The following is an 18,041-nucleotide window of genomic DNA, read 5'->3' on the forward strand; positions in this document are numbered from 1 at the left end:
ACAAAAAATAAAATAAATGCCCACATTTATAACTACAAATCTGAATGCTCCTTTTGGGTCTAGTAATAATGCAAGCAGTGAAAGTAGGGGGTGGGAATTTTAGAAGCGTGTGTTAAATTGTTTATCCTGCCATGTCTTGATTCTGAAGCGCGAAAGAAGGCAGAAGCATAGGCAGCTGGACTTGAGAAATGGTGTGGTGTATTTCTTATGGTCCCTGAGCTCCCAGTTCAAATCCAACTCTGAAGATTTGTGATAGGGATACAGGACAAAACCCGTTGAGGACTGCCTTGTTACCACTAGGCTTATTTTCTTACATTTATATCCTGCATTTCTTCTGTCATGGAACCCAACCCTTCCTCTCAGTGTAGGTACCTCCGAGCCCATTGTTTAGGTGCAAATATTGCATTCTAGTACTTACAGTGGCGTACTAAACAACAACAAAAAAATTTTTAAAATACAAAATGTCCAATTTTCTGTAGCCTGTTACAAAAGAGTCGCTGATTTGTTGTGGGGTGCTATTTGGCAGCTGCTTCATGCAGTGGCTGAGAACATGGGATTTATATGCAGTGGATCACTGTTGAATGCAGTGCCGCCACAAATGTCCAGCTGCCCCAGGGATGGTCTGAGGGCATATGATGCAGGTTGCTGAAGCTAAGTAGGTCTGAATCTGGTCACTGCATGAATAGGAGACTTCCTGGAAGCATCATGTGCACTGCCTTGAATTACATGATGGAAGGAAAACAGGATATAAATGTAATAAAGTAGTAGTAGTAGCAGCAGCAGCAACAACACCCTAAGTAATAACATGACAGCTACCACCTGGAGTAATTTAAAGTGCCTTCCACATGGTGGCACTAAAGCTGAAAGTTGCTATTATTTTTTTAGAACACATTAAAAGTCAATATAAGACATATCAAATAATTAGCATTTAGTTAAAATTGAATTAATTGTTCATAGCAATCAGTCATAATACCAGAATGCAGAAGCAGAGCAATAATATTAAGCACCAACCAACTTAATAGAAGTTTCCATAGATTACAGAGAAAAAGGAAATAATTATTTTTAAAAAAATATTTATTTATGATTTTCACTATTACAATTCTCACATTCAAATATACCTTTCAACCATTAGTACCATCCCTTATAATAATACATTTGATGACTTCCCTTCTTCCCCTTCCCACCACTCCTGCATATTCTTATATATTCATTTAATTCAATTTCTCCCCTTATTCTCCCTTTATTTACATTGTTGAATTCATCTCAATCCTGCTGGTGTTTTCACTTGTTTACAGTTATTTTCCAAATACTCCACAAATATTCCCACTCCTCTTTATATACTTCATCTTCTTGCTTTCTTATTTATTTGTTAGATCTGCTAGTTCTGCATATTCTATCATTTTAAGTTGCCAATCCTTATTGGGGACCTCACTCACTCGCCATTTTGGGGCTAGCAAAATCCAAGCTGCTGTAGTTGCATACATGAATAATTTTCCCCCCTGACATCTGGGTACTTCTGTCTGCACCATTCCCGAAAGGATTGCCTCTGTTTCTTTGGGAATAAATCATCATAATTCAATACAGTCAACTCCCCATTTACATGGGGGTTGCATTCTGAGGCACCGTGTGCATCAGCCTGCCCCATTTGTCCCATTCTACCCCACCCTCTTTTGGTACCAAAAACTGCAAATGTGTCAGTGGTTGTGCATGTGCTGAACACACACAAATGGGGAGTTGTCTGCATAGAAGCTTGAAACAATATTTCATATGAGAATAAAAATACAGTGGTACTTCTGGATACGAGCAGGATCCGTTCTGGAGCCCCGTTCGCATCCTGAAGTAAGCGTAAGAAGCGATTGCGCACCTGCACGTGTGCGTCCGCAGGTCCTGTTTCGTCGCTTCCATGCATGTGTGTGACGTCATTTTGAGCATCTGCATATGCGCGAGCCGCGAAACCCGGAAGTAATGTTCTCCATTACTTCTGGGTCACCACGGAGTGCAACCCGAAAATATTCATCCCAAAGCTACTTCACCCTGAGGTATGACTGTACTTTTAAGTCAAGGCTGGTGTCAAGGGTCAGCCTAATCAGCACCTGCCAAGGCCTACCATCTGGCAGAGACTGAGCCACTGACCTGAGATGCTAGACCAGCAGGAAGGTAAACAGATTATAATGGAGATGTGTTCTACTGCCTCTTCTAGGCACCTTCCCACTGAGAAATGGGAGATCACCCCCAAGTGATGGTCCATTTCCTGGTGGGATGAGCGCTCACTTTAGCCTGTCAGCTCGTTGCAGTGTGCAGAGTCATATTCCACTGCCATTAACCTTGCTTCCATGAGGAGATGGATAATTGCCTCAGAGACCCCTGTGATCTGACAGGAGCCTCTAGAGCAGCCTTGCCCAACCTGGTGCCCTCCAGGTGTTTTTGGACTCCCAACATCCATCAGCCCTAGCCATCAGGGAGCAGTGGTCAGGGAGTTGGCCATGGGAGCTGTAGTCCCAACAACATCTGTAGGGAACGAGGTTGGGGAAAGTTGCATATCACTTTTAAAGATCCCCAGAAGGAATGCAGCAGCAACTCCCTCATGTTCCAAAATAACCTGGCAGAGTTACTTCTCTGTGCCCTTCAGCCCCCCACCCTCATGTTTGCCATTGCCAGCTCTTTTCTTCAGCCAGAACTTGATGGAACTCAGTTCCGGCACCTCTCAACTGGGCGTCATTGCCATTATAAGAGAACAGGGGAGGTGCTCATGGTGAGTTCCGGCACCTCTTTTTCTTGGAAAATATCACTGACCTTTGCCTCCTACACCTGGGAAACCTGGTGTTGGGCTAGCAGATGGAGATCAGGGAGCGCTGGTGTAGGAGAGGTGGCTACAGATTGGCTTAGAAAACAAGCTAACTTGTTTCATTAAAAAATAATAACTTGGCTCATAACTGCGCCAATCTGATGTGAGCAGGAGGAGAGGAAGAACATGCCCACCCCTAATAATAGCAGCTTTATTGCACACATACAAAAATCTATAATGTCTGCCCAGACTTGGATTACTAAGCTGTTATGCACAAGTGTCTTTAACGCCAACACAAGCATATTTTGTTGGGCTTGCAGGGACTTGATGACTTATGATGCCTATGTGAGTCATTGTGGCCAAAGACGTATATTGTACCAACAACATCCTGAGTTAGTTGTGCTTATTCATCGTCATAGGTCACGTCACAGGGCCAGCACAATGATAATAGAGTTTGTGGCATTGCTCTGGTGCAGCAGTCCTTGTGCCTAAGCCTACATATTTACAGCATTTGATAGTACTGTGTCTCGGTGGGTGCATACTATGTCATGTGCACAGGTTTTGGTCTAAATGCATACAGATGTGTCTCTATGGAAGCAGCACCTCCATAGAAACTGGCTTTTCAGGTTATTTCCCCTGAAAATGAGTTAGCTGTTGCTTCATCAAGCATGGGCATTACCTCCCCGCCCACAGGGCACCTCTCAAGTGCGTTCCCCATAAACACCACCTCCTCCTTGTTTCATGCTTGTTCCTTCTTCTGGCCGGAAGTTTAATTTCATTGTGATGTTTTATTATTATTTAGGTTTAATGATTGCATGCTTAAAAGCCCACACAATTTGTGGCAGTATCCTCTTAATATTTCAAAGTAGCCATTGGTGTGCACTGAATAACATGGATGCATTCTTAACACATTATGGTGCGAGACTGATGCCACTGTAGAGTCTTAACGTGAGGTTCTGCATTATGATAGGTTGCTTCGAAACTTCAGTCTCTGAAACTGACTGGAATTAATCATATTAACAATGAAGGATACAATTCTAATTTGCTTTGCTAGCCCAACAACGTATAAGTAAATCTACTGCAGGCAAACAGGAGGGTGCAGTGTGGCTTCCAGGAGAGGGTGGAGTTCTTGTGAGAATGAACTCTTCATTGTCCCTTGCATTAAAAACACCGATAGGAAGTGAATAATTTTGCAAATAATTTGGCTGTGCAGTTATGCATCACAAAGAGTACTCATTAGGTAAGAGCTCTTCACCACGGAAATAGAAACAAAGTCGGTAGTAAACATTAGTCCTGATGTGTACAGATCAGTCTAAGTCCAGTCCAGTCCATTTTAATTTTCCATGTGTTCCTTCCTAAGTCTGTCCTGCCCCATTTTTCTATTAATCTGAAAATGTTTCTTAAATCCTTACCCCAAAACCTATTTAAATACATACCTTATCATTAAATATATTATTATTTATCTCAATGTATTGAGCTCTGAATATATAGAATTCATTCTGATTCATGTAATAGCCCAGAAGGTGTGATCAGTTTACTTCTAAATGTGAAAACTCTCCTCCAACCTTAATCACAGCCTTACTGTGCTAACAGAACTGGGTAGGTGTAGGAATTAGCATTGTAAGAATGTGGCAGCTGTACATCTGCAACAGTGTCTTCTTTGTGGCAGCTCCTCCCTCAGCTTTGGAACCTCGTCCCTGGAGATGTGTGGTTGAAATCCCCCTGCACCCCTGGCTTTCAATTTTTACATGTCCATTATAGATTATTATTATTATTATTATTATTATTATTATTATTATTTGTTTGTCTGGGCTTTGGGAATATACGTTTCCTCTGGGTTCTAGCTGCGCTGATATTTATGTCATGTGCCACCAGACTTTTTTATACCTGTGGGCACATTTACAAACTGGGTGAACTGTTGTGGGCTTCACACGCATGCATACAAACCACAACCAAGCACACATCCCCACAACCTGTTCTGTTGACCACTGTACAGTAAAGTCATACCTCGGGTTGAAGTAGCTTCAGGATGAATATTTTTGGGTTGCGCTCCGTGGCGACCCGGAAGTAACGAAGCACGTTACTTACGGGTTTTGCCGCTCGTGCATGCGCAAACGCTCAAAATGACATCACACGCATGCGCGGAAGCAGCGAAATGCGACCCGCAGTCACGTCTTACATTTACTTCAGGATGTGAATGGGGCTCCGTTCGTATCCAGAGGTACCACTGTATGAGAGAAAGTTTCTTTCATGCCTAATATCAGGGAGATTATAATCAATATCAGTGAAAGCTTCTGTGGGTGCATGTGTGCCCATGGGCACCACACTGGCAACCCCTGTGCCATGTCATTGCTTTCAGTTCTGTGATTTTAAGTATTTTATTTTGTGTGTGTAAAACAGTCCTATGTGTGTAAAACAGTCCACCCTGGGATGCTTCAGATGGGCAGCTGATATATAAATATAATAAAACAGGTTGAATCCTGGAACAAGGAGCTCCAAAGAGATACTCTGTACTCCCAAGTCATGTTTAATGGAGAAACTGATTCATAATGAGTCCCTGCCCGTCTCTATCAGATACATACAGGTATCTTGCTGTTCTTGCCCCACCTTTGGAAGTTCTTTATTTCAAATGATCACAATTTTTGTCATGAGTTCCATGGGGATGCCATGGAAGAGGTAGTCAGATTCCAAGGAAGAATGGGAGCACCTCAGGGAGTGGGAGCTGGGTAACCCTGGAGAGGATCCTAGTGGGATGGGGGAGGTGACTGGGGAACCCCTTGATGTGGCTGAGGGAGGGGGCCGTAGAAAGCTAAAATTCAGGGGAGGAAACCAAACAGGTTGGAAGAAGAATGTTCAGTCCTTGTGACATTAGACACCTCCCCAGTGCTATTGTTCCTTTAAAGAAAGGTGCCAGAACTTACCCTGGTTCTCTTATCATGGCAATGGCCCCCACCTGAGAGGTGGAGGAACTGAGTTCTGGCTGGAGGAAAAAGCCCAACACCTCCTTCTGTGGTCCACCCCTGGCGCCCCTTCCTGTCAGTAAGGAGCCCCCTCCTTTGGGAGATGTGACTAAGTAAATCAGAAAGTGAACCAGTGTCAACACCACCTCTGAGGACACAAAAGACCCCAGAGCTGGTGCAAACCAACCTTTCAGACCCAAATCACTTGAAGGAGTACCCACTTGCTTGCCCAGTGCAGGGAGACTGGCTGCTTGCCACATTAAGAGTTCTGTCTGCCCTGTTCTTCAACATCTTCATTGACGTCTTAGCTTGCATTGAGCCATGTATCATATCTCTTATGCATCTGCTGCACCTTGTAACCTGTGTCTTGCCTATATACTGATCTGATTTATGCATTAAAGACGTTGATAGAAACCACACTGGGAGTTCCCTTCTTCCAACAGTGAGGGCCAGGATGAAGATGAATGTTTATCAGTACATTCATCTGTAATTTGTAATTTTTCCTACTACAACTCTGTATATTCCTGCTGCATTTTATTAGTTTTAGATGTTTTCTATGTTATTTAAGAGGGACGCGGGTGGCGCTGTGGGTTAAACCACAGAGCCTAGGACTTGCCAAACAAAAGGTTGGCGGTTTGAATTCCCGCGATGGGGTGAGCTCCCGTTGCTCGGTCTCTGCTCCTGTTCGAAAGCACGTCAAAGTGCAAGTAGATAAATAGGTACCGCTCAGGAGGGAAGGTAAACGGTGTTTCCCTGCGCTGCTTTGGTTCACCAGAAGCAGCTTAGTCATGCTGGCCACATGACCCTGAAGCTGTACACCAGCTCCCTCGGCTAATAAAGCAAGATGAGCGCCGCAACCCCAGAGTCGGTCACGACTGGACCTAATGATCAGGGGTACCTTTACCTTATGTTATTTAAACTGTATTCTTATCGCTGAAGTGTTCGCCACCCAGGGCTGATTTAGAAGGAAGGGTAGGATATCAATGTAAAACACAAATAAATACACACACCCCACATACACAAAGAAACATATTTTGCATATAAGCAACATATGTGATATTCAACTTTGATCACACTCAGAGTAGGTCCATTGAAATCAACGGATATTGATTTCAATAGGTCGAATCTGAGTATGACTTATCACTTCAATAAACCAATCCTGCCCTGCTCAAATATTCAACTTATTGAAATATTTGAAGGAGATATGGAACAATATATAATAACATATTTAAGTTTTAGGGCTTTTATTTTTCTGGCTTTTTCCATGGACGTTCCGGGGGGGGGGCACATAATAAACCCATGATCTCAGAATGTTGTGACGCCAATATGGTTTGCATTTCCCTGTCTCCACCATGATAAGTGATGTTGGTGAAGATTGTACAATGCAATGGTGATGATATTACACAAGTCAGTGTCAACTGGGCTGCCGGTTAAGATGCATGCTAGTTGTACAGCTCTTCCCATAGAGCAATCTGGTGCTTAGTGCTTGTGCTTAAAGGTTATACTGAAGACGGTGTAAGACTGCTTGCTTCAGTACCGCTTAAACACTTTTTAATGAATCCAGTGCAGAAGTTAACATTCAGTACAGTGGTACCTCGGGTTAAGAACTTAATTCGTTCTGGAGGTCTGTTCTTAACCTGAAGCACCACTTTAGCTAATGGGGCCTCCTGCTGCCGCCACGCCGCCAGAGCCCGATTTCTGTTCTTATCCTGAAGCAAAGTTCTTAACCTGAAGCACTATTTCTGGGTTAGCAGAGTCTGTAACCTGAGGCGTATGTAACCCGAGGTACCACTGTACTGTTCTCTGTGTTTGCTTGGGAAATCAGACATTTTTATCTGATGCACTTTTTAGTTGTTATAGTAGTCAACTCCCCTTCCAACTGCCAGTGACACTTTTGAAAAGTTCCAGTCAGTGAGACCTGTGATTCTTTGACTCTGCATGATCTTGAAACTGATTGGTTTATTACATTAGGTTATCTGGACAGGCACCTCTGATATGGGTTGCCGTGTGCATTTGCTTTCTACCTGTGGTGCTACATTTGGGACAGTTTATTAGCAACTTGCAATGCTTTTGTTGTAATGTGGGTGAGTACCCTACCTTGGCACTGAAGACTGGAAGCACTTCAGCTCCGTGGTTTTACATTTTTCTATACTGTATATTCATTTTCATGTTGGTACCATTTTAAACCACGCTTCAGGATGTTTACCTCATTTGATTATACAGTGGTACCTCGGGTTACATACGCTTCAGGTTACAGACTCCGCTAACCCAGAAATATTACCTCGGGTTAAGAACTTTGCTTCAGGATGAGAACAGAAATCGCGCAGCGGCAGCAGGAGGCCCCATTAGCTAAAGGGGTGCTTCAGGTTAAGAACAGTTTCAGGTTAAGAACGGACCTCCGGAACGAATTAAGTACGTAACCAGAGGTACCACTGTACATCCTATGCGCTCATGGATCCGATTCTGCAGAAAGATTCATGTCCCACATATATGATCTTTCACATGGTGTTTACATTTGTACAAAGGCTTTCTGAAGAAAGACATATTTGTGGATCTTTCTGTCGTAAAATGGATACAGCTTCCTTGTTCTCTGAGAAGTTGGCAGTCTCTCCCCCCCCCTTTTTTTTTTTGTTCCTGGTACACATTTAAGCTTTATTTAAATTTTAAAAGACTTTATTATTGTAGCGGGGGGGGGGGAGCTTCTATTCATTTTTCAAAGAGAGAGAGAAATATTTGATTGTAGTTTTGCTTTGTTTTAATTGTTTCAGGCAGGGTGTCGCCACAGTTCAGGCAGAACAATTTCTACCTTATATTTTGCAAGGCACATACTTCACCTGGGCTGGTTTTGGTCACATGAGCTTGGATGTTTACTGGTGATCTTAAGTGCTCCACCTGCCTTTCAGTTTGTTTACCAGGAAATCAAGATGTGTAAACTGCAGGAAGTACTATTTGACCCTCTCCGGCAGTATCTCATTACAATAATTGCTAATCTCTGAATAAGACAGCCATGTTTTGTGAGTAACACAGGGAGAGAGAGGTTGTGTTAGAGAGATTTTAGGTATTTCCAGAAATAGAGCGTTGTAAATGCTTGCCTTCGGATTATGCTTCCTTTGCAGCTCTTGATAATAGACATCTGCTGACCTCTGGGGTCAGTAAAACTGGGATACAATAGTATGTGTTCTTCCATTCCTCTGAACTGAAAAAAAGAAATATCACGGCTTGTTGTTTTGGAGTGCTGTCACTGTTCTGTATCGAAAGGATAATGGCTACTTCCTGATTAAACCACTATCCACAGTAAGCTGTTCTTATTACATCTCTGTTCGCCTGTGAAGGGAAGAGTGCTCAGTGTTTTTCTTTTTTAAAAAATTAACCGGGGAATTGTCAGTTTAAAATGTTTATGGGATGTGGGTTAAAAGCTTTCATTTTACAGCAGCTTTCTCCTGATTGTTTTCTTCTTCTTAAAGTAAGGAAATTGTTTAACCTCTGCAATACTTAGGAGCTGAAAAAAATATTTTAATACAAGCATGTCTGAATTTGTCTTTGTGTTGTAATGTTTAAAATCCATCTACCTGCCTTTCACAACTTGTGTGCTAATGATACTTGCATTTGAGGTATTAAAAAAAGAAATACCGGATATTGTTAGGAAGAGTCAATGGAAAATACTTGCCATGTTATTTGAGCTGAAAAAGACATGGCATTTTAGGCAGTAGGTTATATTTTCATCTGTGGAATTTTTTTTATGCATCTGTTAGAATTCTAAAGCATGATCCTTTTTTTGGGATTTTGCATGTAAGTGGTTGTTACACTGATTTCCATGTAGCTTACATGGTACTGTGCCAGTATACATTTGGAAAAGTAGGGTAGCAGGTATATACAACTTTGCTTTGGTCACCTGTATGTCATACTGCCTTTTGAATATCCAAATACATCCAGCCAAAAGTTAAGCCGCATCATCACGTTAATTTCAGTAAGAGATAATTGATAGTGTTATTCTCTTACTGACATCAACAGGACTTAAACATGCTTAATTTTCATTCAGTTTGTAACCATAATTCACACATTCCTTTGTATAGCAAAACAAAACAAAAACAAAAACCCAAAACCAACAAAAGCTTGGACATTGAGGGGCAAATGTTAGCTGATTTATATTATTTCAAAGCCAAACAGAAGTTCATAGGAGAAATATTACATAGTGCTACATGGAAGAATATTTGCCATTGATGCCACTGGGTGCATGCCAAATTAAAATGAACAACTTTTTAAAAATCAGTCAAGCAACCTTTGGTCGCTGTGGCCATAGGATAGAGCAGATCTCCTTATCCTAAGGTGATATGAAAGGTCTGCTATTGGAATGGGAAAGCCGACTGTATAGGTCTTCTTCCCACCACTGCAGAAAGTCTGCTTATCTTCAAAGGTTCAGTGATGTTGCTGCCTCACCCGGTGTAATCCAATGTGGGACAATTGCCTGTGGGGGATTTCCTGGCCAGCAGGAAGCCAAGTGATCTTCCACACAAGACAGGAAGTTGGATACAAGCCTGCCTGCAAATTGGCCAATTGCAGTCCAGCTGTGAGGGAAGCTCATCCTGTAGGATGGGTTCAACTTAACCGGCATGCTTCACTTGGGTCTGCTCTGCAGGTGTATAAGACTGCTTGCCTCTTCCTATGCAGGCAGTTCCTATTTAGATTTCCCACCTATCCTCATGTTATTGGCAATCTGTACTGTGTTTGAATTTGCTATGGACATTGTTGGTCACCATATTCAGGGCTGGGCAGAACTTTTTGCATCTGACCAATTGGCTATGGCTGGTGGTTTTGCCTACCTCATAGCAATTGTCACAACTCTTGGTGGTTTAGGCATTGGGTAAGCCTTAGTGTTGGTTGGGAGGTTGTAGCCTCTGCCTTCCGTCCAAAGTTAAGAGGCATCCTATTAAAGGCATTTGGGAGGAGTTGCTTCTGTCTAGATGCCCAGGCGGGAGCTAGGAACATAACATACTTTCAGCAGGAGGGTTGGATGTCAATGATTGTATCCAATGCCTATGCCAAACCTCTTGCATCTGTAATCGCCAAAGTTGTGGCATGTCTGGTTCTTTCCATAAAGTTGGGGTGGCAGGGGGTTGTGGCACCTGGGCAGGCAATGTCCATGGTCTTGGGACTATTCTACACTGTACGTTTAAAGACATATTCCACACACATTTAAAGCACGTGACTTCTCCAAAGAGTCCTGAAATTATAGTTTGTTAAGGGTGTTGAAAATGGTGGCTCTGTGAAGGGGAAACTGCAGATCCCAGGATTCTTTGGGGGAGGTCATGCGCTTTAAATAGGTGCTGGATATGCTTTGAATGCACAAGGGAGGAATTCTGTGTCGCGCTCTTCTGATTGTTCCACCAACACAAGCATTTCTCTTTGCCAGACAGAACAGTCCCCCTCTCTCGCTGCTGTGTGTTGTTCTGGGGGTTATCTGAACCGCCCAGAACAGATTGTGGGGAGGCAGGGGGCATGCAGGGAATGGAGAAAGGGAAAGCCCCATTGTGTTGGGGGAGCCCTTACAATGGCTTCCACTTGTGTGCCAGGTTAGTTAAATCGAGCCCGTAGTATAGTCCTGCCCTTAGTCTCACTGGCAGATGAGGATATGTGAAGCGGGTGGATTGGGGGAAGGCTGGGATCCAAAGGTGCTGTAGGCTTCTCAGTGTTCTGTCATGTCCTCAGATTTGTTCCTAATTTTGGGGTGGGATTAGGTAAAGCACAAAGAAAAACCTCATAAGAGGACACAGGGACATAAGAGTCATGCTCTGCCCTCACTCCTACCTTGCTGGTGAAAGGAAGTCTGGCAGTGTGATGGATGTGGCAGTTGATCCTCTGGCTCCAGTGTAAGACCGTAGTGCTATCCGCACATACTTCATTGGCGAATAAGCCCCATTGAACTTAGCAGGGCAAACGTTTAAGTAAGTAAGTGTGTGGATCAGGCAGTAAGTTCTATTAGAGTGTCAGATCAGGTGGAAACGAATTTTGAAAGTAAGTGATGGTATAAGAATAAAGGCACACTGAGCATACTTGATTTGATTATTGGATTGAAAGCAATGATTGAAAAGCTAATTTTAAAAAGCTGCTAAGTAGAGCTGTTGCCAAAGATCATAATTATCTGGCTTGGAATATGAATTTGCCCCGCTCAGAATGTAAAGTAAGATTCCGAACATGTGTGGTTCATGCTCAAACATGGTTTCTAGGTATACATGCAAAAGTTATGTTGACTTGCTCATCTTGATTGTGGTGAACTGTGTGACCAAACCAGCTAACCAAGGGACTTTTGTGTGAGGATATATCTTCTGAGTTTGATTAGTTGTTTTATGTGGTAGCTGTCTCTCATCCAGATCTTAGACCCTCTTGTTTTCACATATGTGCTTGTTTTTGGAAGGTTATAGAGAGTTCAGTTCCAAGCTATTCTCAACCAAGGCTGGTGCTAGGGACCACAGTGCATAGCAAACAACACAATAAATCATGTGCATGAGGCACCATCAACATACATGTGCCAACATTACAAACTGGGAAAGAACTAAGCTTTCCCCATATATGCTCACTAAGAAATCTTGTGAATACCAAGCAGATACCTGAGTTCCTCTGAGCAGACTTTGCCAAATCAAGTACAAAAAAACACAACTTGGTTGGATCCAGTGGTGTCCTGGTGTTTCATATTCATGGAAGAAGTCCTTTTGTTTATGCAAAGGTCTTTGATTCAGTGAAGGCTCCTACTAGTAGAAGTGTGGGGCGGGGGAAGACAATTTTCTCCAATTCCTTGTCTTCCATGCAGGCCCACACAGTCCCTTCCATCCTATTCAAGAGTATCATCTAACCTTCTGGAGCAGAATATTTTTAGCATGCAGGAGAATAAGGAGGGAAGAAGAATACAGTGGTGCCTCGGGTTAAGTACTTAATTCGTTCCGGAGGTCCGTTCTTAACCTGAAACTGTTCTTAACCTGAAGCACCATTTTAGCTAATGGGGCCTTCTGCTGCTGCCGCGCCGCCGGAGCCCGATTTCTGTTCTTATCCTGAAGCAAAGTTCTTAACCTGAAGCACTGTTTCTGGGTTAGCGGAGTGTGTAACCTGAAGCGTATGTAACCTGAGGTACCACTGTAGTAGAAAATCACCTACATGGTTCCATGGGTGGGCGCTGGGAGGACCTTGTTCTGCGGGACTAAATACACACAGTGCATTTAATTATTGTTGTTAGCTGTGAGCAATAGCTTTCATCCTTAAACATACACCCTAGTCCTGTCTATGTGCACTATTATCTAGTCAGTTGAAATCCTAAAAAAAAATGAAAGCAATATAGTATTGTTAATGGATTATAGTATTGTTAATGGGTTCAAAGTGCAGGATATCAAACATTATGCTTTGGAAATTAGATGTATGTTTGGCTACTTGCTTTATCTGTGTTGTATATATTCCAAGAACCGACTGCTATGCATGATTTCCATTGGTGGCTGTCTGCCAGTGGAACGGCCTTCGTCTGGCTCAGTGATACTTCTCCTCCCTCTCCTCCCCCTTGGAGTCCCCTGTGCACCCCCAAAATCTGATATGGATTATTGGAAAAACCCTTGAAGCCTATTTAGGGAGGATGTAAGGGACAGAAAAGAAGGAGATTTCTCATTGGTTGGATGTCATGCTATGTTCTCCCTATAATATTTTCCCTATAATATTAATATTTTCAATGTATTTGTCTTCTGGAATTCTAAGGGTTTTTTAATAAAGAGTTAGGAGCACTGCAAAATTCTACATAGCAGAACAATTCAGCCTTTAGTAAAGTGGATGACTATTGCTTGTGTAAGATGGTTTATAATAAGCAATGTTTGAAGTAAATCAGGGATGGCCCTCCAGATGTTGTTGGACTACAGCTCAATCATTTCTGACCAAAGCTTACAAAGTCTGGGACTAATGGGAGTTGGAGGGCAGTAATATCTGGAGGGCCAGAGGTTGTCTCCCTCTGAAGTAGGACGGCCATTCTCATAGTATGGAGAGAGGCAGGTACCAATAGTCACCTCAGCTTCTCTTTCACTTCCTTCCACGATATCTTTATTGGGTTAAGTCTAAGAGCTTGGACTTAAATCCCCAGTATTGATTATCAGGGGTGTGGTAAGCTCAGGTTAAAATGGGTTAAAATGACATTCCATTCTTTTTCTTTGAACTGCTTCTTCCTAAATTGAAGACAAGGTTGAACTTTGCCACAGAAACATTTTATAGATTTATCTTAAACTGTAGAGAGTTGGGCAGCTATCTTGTGGGTTCAGAATAGCATACTATGAAACAGGTTGTTTTGCTTATTTATTTATTTTTAAATCACTTAATTTGATTCCTAGGTGCTTGGTCAGGATCAACTAGTAGGTCATGGCAAACTAGCTTTTTTCTGGGACACCGACTTAAAAGAAGCCTGGTGAGTCACTGACAGAAAAAGCCAATTTGATGTGTAATTTCCAGGGCTTGGCAGGGGACCACAAATAGAAACAGGGTTCCATAGAGATGGATCCCTCCCAGCAGTTTCACTGATTATGAAACATTTAAAGCTCTATTGTATAGATTTTGTACAATAAGGAAGAAGGACGAATAGTAACTGGAATTTGTTACTCGTCCCTGTCATGGTGAAGTGGAGATTAGAATGCCTAATGGATAAAGTGAAATGGATTGATTAATTTCATATTCACCACTGCTGAATATTAAATAATAAATGGTTCTTCAGAAAAGAATGGAATTTCCAGGGAACTGGAATGATCTTGACTGTTTAATCACTCTGAATTCCTGCCACCCATCATAATATTCAGTTAGAAACACCATATTCAATGTTTTCATTTAGATAGTGAATTTGGATAGTATTTAGCACTGAAATCCCAAACTCCTCTCTACATAACAGTGTAACAACTCACTGGTCACATACAGTTTTCAGGCGTATAAAGTTTCTTAAGTTTTATTGAATATGATTAGAGGGAGGACAGACTCTTCGAGCCTTTTCCCCGCGAATACATATTGGCATGCATTATGTGTGTACAGACGTTTAACCTTTGTCCAATTTAATTTCTGACATAGAGTTCATGTTGATTGTTGTGTTTGGAGGGAGGTTCTTTACACAATTTATGTTTCTGGCAATATTTGAGGCAGCAGCAGATTGCTGGGCCTTTATAGCCTGTACCAGCAAGCAAATATGTATGCAGTCCTTCCTACTTCTGTGCATCTTTTAGTTCCTTGAACATGTTAATTACAGGTTTTTCCCTGTGTTTGGATTTTATCCTGGCCCGGCCCTAGTCACCACTATAGTTTATAACAACATGGGATTTGCTTAACTCCTAGAGGATGAAAAGACCAATGACTGTACTTGTTAAAACAACATCAATATTTTGCGTGAGGAAAAACAAGCCAAACACAGAATGCCAAGCAACTCATTGCCTAGATTTGCTGTGACAATGTCAAAGCTACGTGAAGAATACTTCAACCCCCCTGTTTTGAATGCAGGAAACTCAACTTCGTAGAAGAAGGAAAAAGATGTTAGCACATCATTGTTTGTTGGGACATTTCACAATTTAAATTACAGTTAGACAGATGTAGACCACAGTTGTTCAGTCTGCTGACTCCGGAGACGTTCCGGTGAAGTTACCGTGGCTACTTCAGAGTAAGTGGTTTTGAGGCTGAAGCCTGGCACTGTGTTTACTTATTCATTCATTGTGCCTTAATTTAAAAACTGCATTGCTTTGTGAGAATAGAAACGCTGTTTTAATTTTTAGTGGAGCTTTGTGTCACGCAAACAAACCCCGCAAATATTTCTATGCTGCTTGTGTTGTTCTTCAGAGTTTTAAAACTGACTCAAGCTAATTCAAGCTGAAGTGTGAAAATACCGGTATCTATTTTCGGTTTGCTCTACCAGCAACCAAAGCATTGCAAACCAAAGGTAATAAATAATTCTTAATGGTTGAGATACAGACCTCAAAGCTCTATGGTTATTTCTTATGGATTGGGCGTAGATTAAGTTCCAAACATGAGTAGGATTTTCTTTCTTTTTAAAAGTAATCTAAGGTTGCAATTCTTTAACACGTGGCACTAACTCCTATCCAACTCATTGGAGCTTAATTCTGAGTAGACATGCATAGGATCACACTGTAAGCATATTATTTTTCCTGGAATTCCTCTTTGCCTCTGGTAGTTGCATGTTGCTTGAAGCTAAAGTGTCAGGAAGCCATGAGGTTTTGGAGACTAAATTGGCCTACAGTGTGATCAGGGACAAACTGTAGGACAGATATAGGCCAGGTTTGCTGAAAAGCAGCAATGGCAGAGAGAACAGGTGAAAGTCAACTCTATGGTCATTTGCCAGTGCAGGGCCAAAAGGCCTTGTTGAAGCAGCTGGAAAATTAGTTTTGCTTTGTAAATGCGCCCTGGCAGCTATGCAAAAGAAAAGGAAAAGATGTTATCTCAGCTATTGATTCAGCAACATTTAGTTACAGATAGCCTGCATGAATTTACTAACTTCAAATAGCAATGTGCTGTTTCCCGCCGCCCCCCTCTCTCCAGTCCTGTAAGCTGTTTCCCAAATACCGGAATGCAAGTTGTTTCCTAAAGAGCAGTAGTAGCAGAGAACGAGTGAAAGTCAACCCTGTCAGTGGCTTTAGTTTAGTGGCATGATTTGGGGATATACGGTAATTGTATGAATATATGAGCTTATTGGGGGACGCGGGTGGCGCTGTGGGTAAAAGCCTCAGCGCCTAGGGCTTGCCGATCGAAAGGTCGGCGGTTCAAATCCCCACGGCGGGGTGCGCTCCCGTTGCTCGGTCCCAGCGCCTGCCAACCTAGCAGTTCGAAAGCACCTCCGGGTGCAAGTAGATAAATAGGGACCGCTTACTGGCGGGAAGGTAAACGGCGTTTCCGTGTGCAGCTCTGGCTCGCCAGATGCGGCTTTGTCATGCTGGCCATGTGACCCGGAAGTGTCTCCGGACAGCACTGGCCCCCGGCCTCTTAAGTGAGATGGGCGCACAATCCTAGAGTCTGTCAAGACTGGCCCATACGGGCAGGGGTACCTTTACCTTTCATGAGGTTATTGTTGGTCTGTCTGTCCTAGGACACTCTTTATTTCAGCTGCCAGCAATTCTGCAAGGCCTCTGCTGCCATATATTTTTTTATTTTAAACTGAAGATGCTATAAATTAAATCTAGGACCTGTAACCCCTCCCAAGGAGGGATAAGAATGTATGGTTCCTGGTTTAGTGTCTATTACCAAGCATAGCTAGTAAAAAAGTGACATGTTGCAGTGTGGAAAACCTCAAAGTAGAAGGGAGACTAAGAATGGGCATCTAGATGTGCACATTAGGGCATCCATTTTTTATTTACGTCAAAAGGTTACACTAAAACTGGACTTGATAGTAGCAGGAAAATACTCTGATTTTAAAAGAGTGAAATGAAAATAACTTTTTGAAAATCCACTTTAAGCAAAATTCCATGCCGCTCTTTCAAAATCTGGCCAAAAGCTACATAAGTACTGTATAAACTATTTTATTACAGTATTATTGTTTTAACCAACAAGGAAGGTAACTTCACACACACACACACACACACACACACACCCCTTGTCCAATACAGCTAGCTTCGGAACTATATACAAAATGTTTATCCTTTGTTCTCCTCCAGTTGTCAATAGACTCCGACACTGCAGTTAGAGTAAGCTTATTTTGTATGCTAGTGTTTGCATGCAGAATGTGATGTGTCTGTGGTTGTTTCTTATACTGAAATGCTGTTCACAAATGTCTATGCAAAATATCCACTGTTACTTATTTAAAACTTCTGGCCTGTATTTAACCATGAACCTGTTTATGCTGTTCCAGAATTTTCATCTTCTACCCATAACACATTTGTCAGCAATATTTTTCTGCTGCCCATAGAATATCCATTGTTTATGACAGGTCAAAAACATGGCCGACCTTCTATTAATGGTTGTCCAAGGTTGAATGCCGTAAAGCGGGGTAGCCAGTGCACTGCTCCCCCATGTTGTTCGATTACAACTCCCATCAGCTTTGACATCATGGTCAGTGGTTGGGGAAGATGGGAATTGTAGTCCAGCAGCATCTGAAGGATACCACATTGGCTATTCCTGCTATAAAACAACCTGGGTATATTGCATTGTCTTTTTTTTTTACTTTATTGCATGCCTATTTTCATTTTCTAAAAACAGTACAATGTTTCTGTTCAATTTTCCATGAAAGAAGGAAGTGCAAAAAACAAAAACAAAAACCAACAAAAAACCAACCCACAATCCAGCCTTGCCCATTGGGA

The 18,041-nt window shown here is 42.2% G+C and overlaps 1 protein-coding gene across 21 annotated transcripts in view; it reads left to right on the forward strand.

Moving 5' to 3' along the window:
- The window catches only part of BAZ2B (bromodomain adjacent to zinc finger domain 2B), a 184,301-nt gene that overhangs the window by 66,255 nt on the left and 100,005 nt on the right, over nucleotides 1-18,041 (forward strand). For 4 of the 21 annotated variants that reach the window (XM_083404513.1, XM_083404499.1, XM_083404520.1 and 1 more), the window contains exon 3: nucleotides 14,097-14,170. The exons of 6 other annotated variants lie outside the window; for them this stretch is intronic. The gene's annotated coding sequence lies outside the window, so the exon portion shown is untranslated. Of the gene's footprint in view, nucleotides 1-8,722; nucleotides 9,040-14,096; nucleotides 14,171-15,244; nucleotides 15,398-18,041 lie in introns of those variants that run through there. 11 more of the 21 variants (XM_083404500.1, XM_083404492.1, XM_083404507.1 and 8 more) reach the window with 8 other exon arrangements.

The sequence above is a fragment of the Podarcis tiliguerta genome, assembly GCF_965153285.1.
Source record: "Podarcis tiliguerta genome assembly, chromosome: 1".
NCBI lineage: Eukaryota > Metazoa > Chordata > Lepidosauria > Squamata > Lacertidae > Podarcis > Podarcis tiliguerta.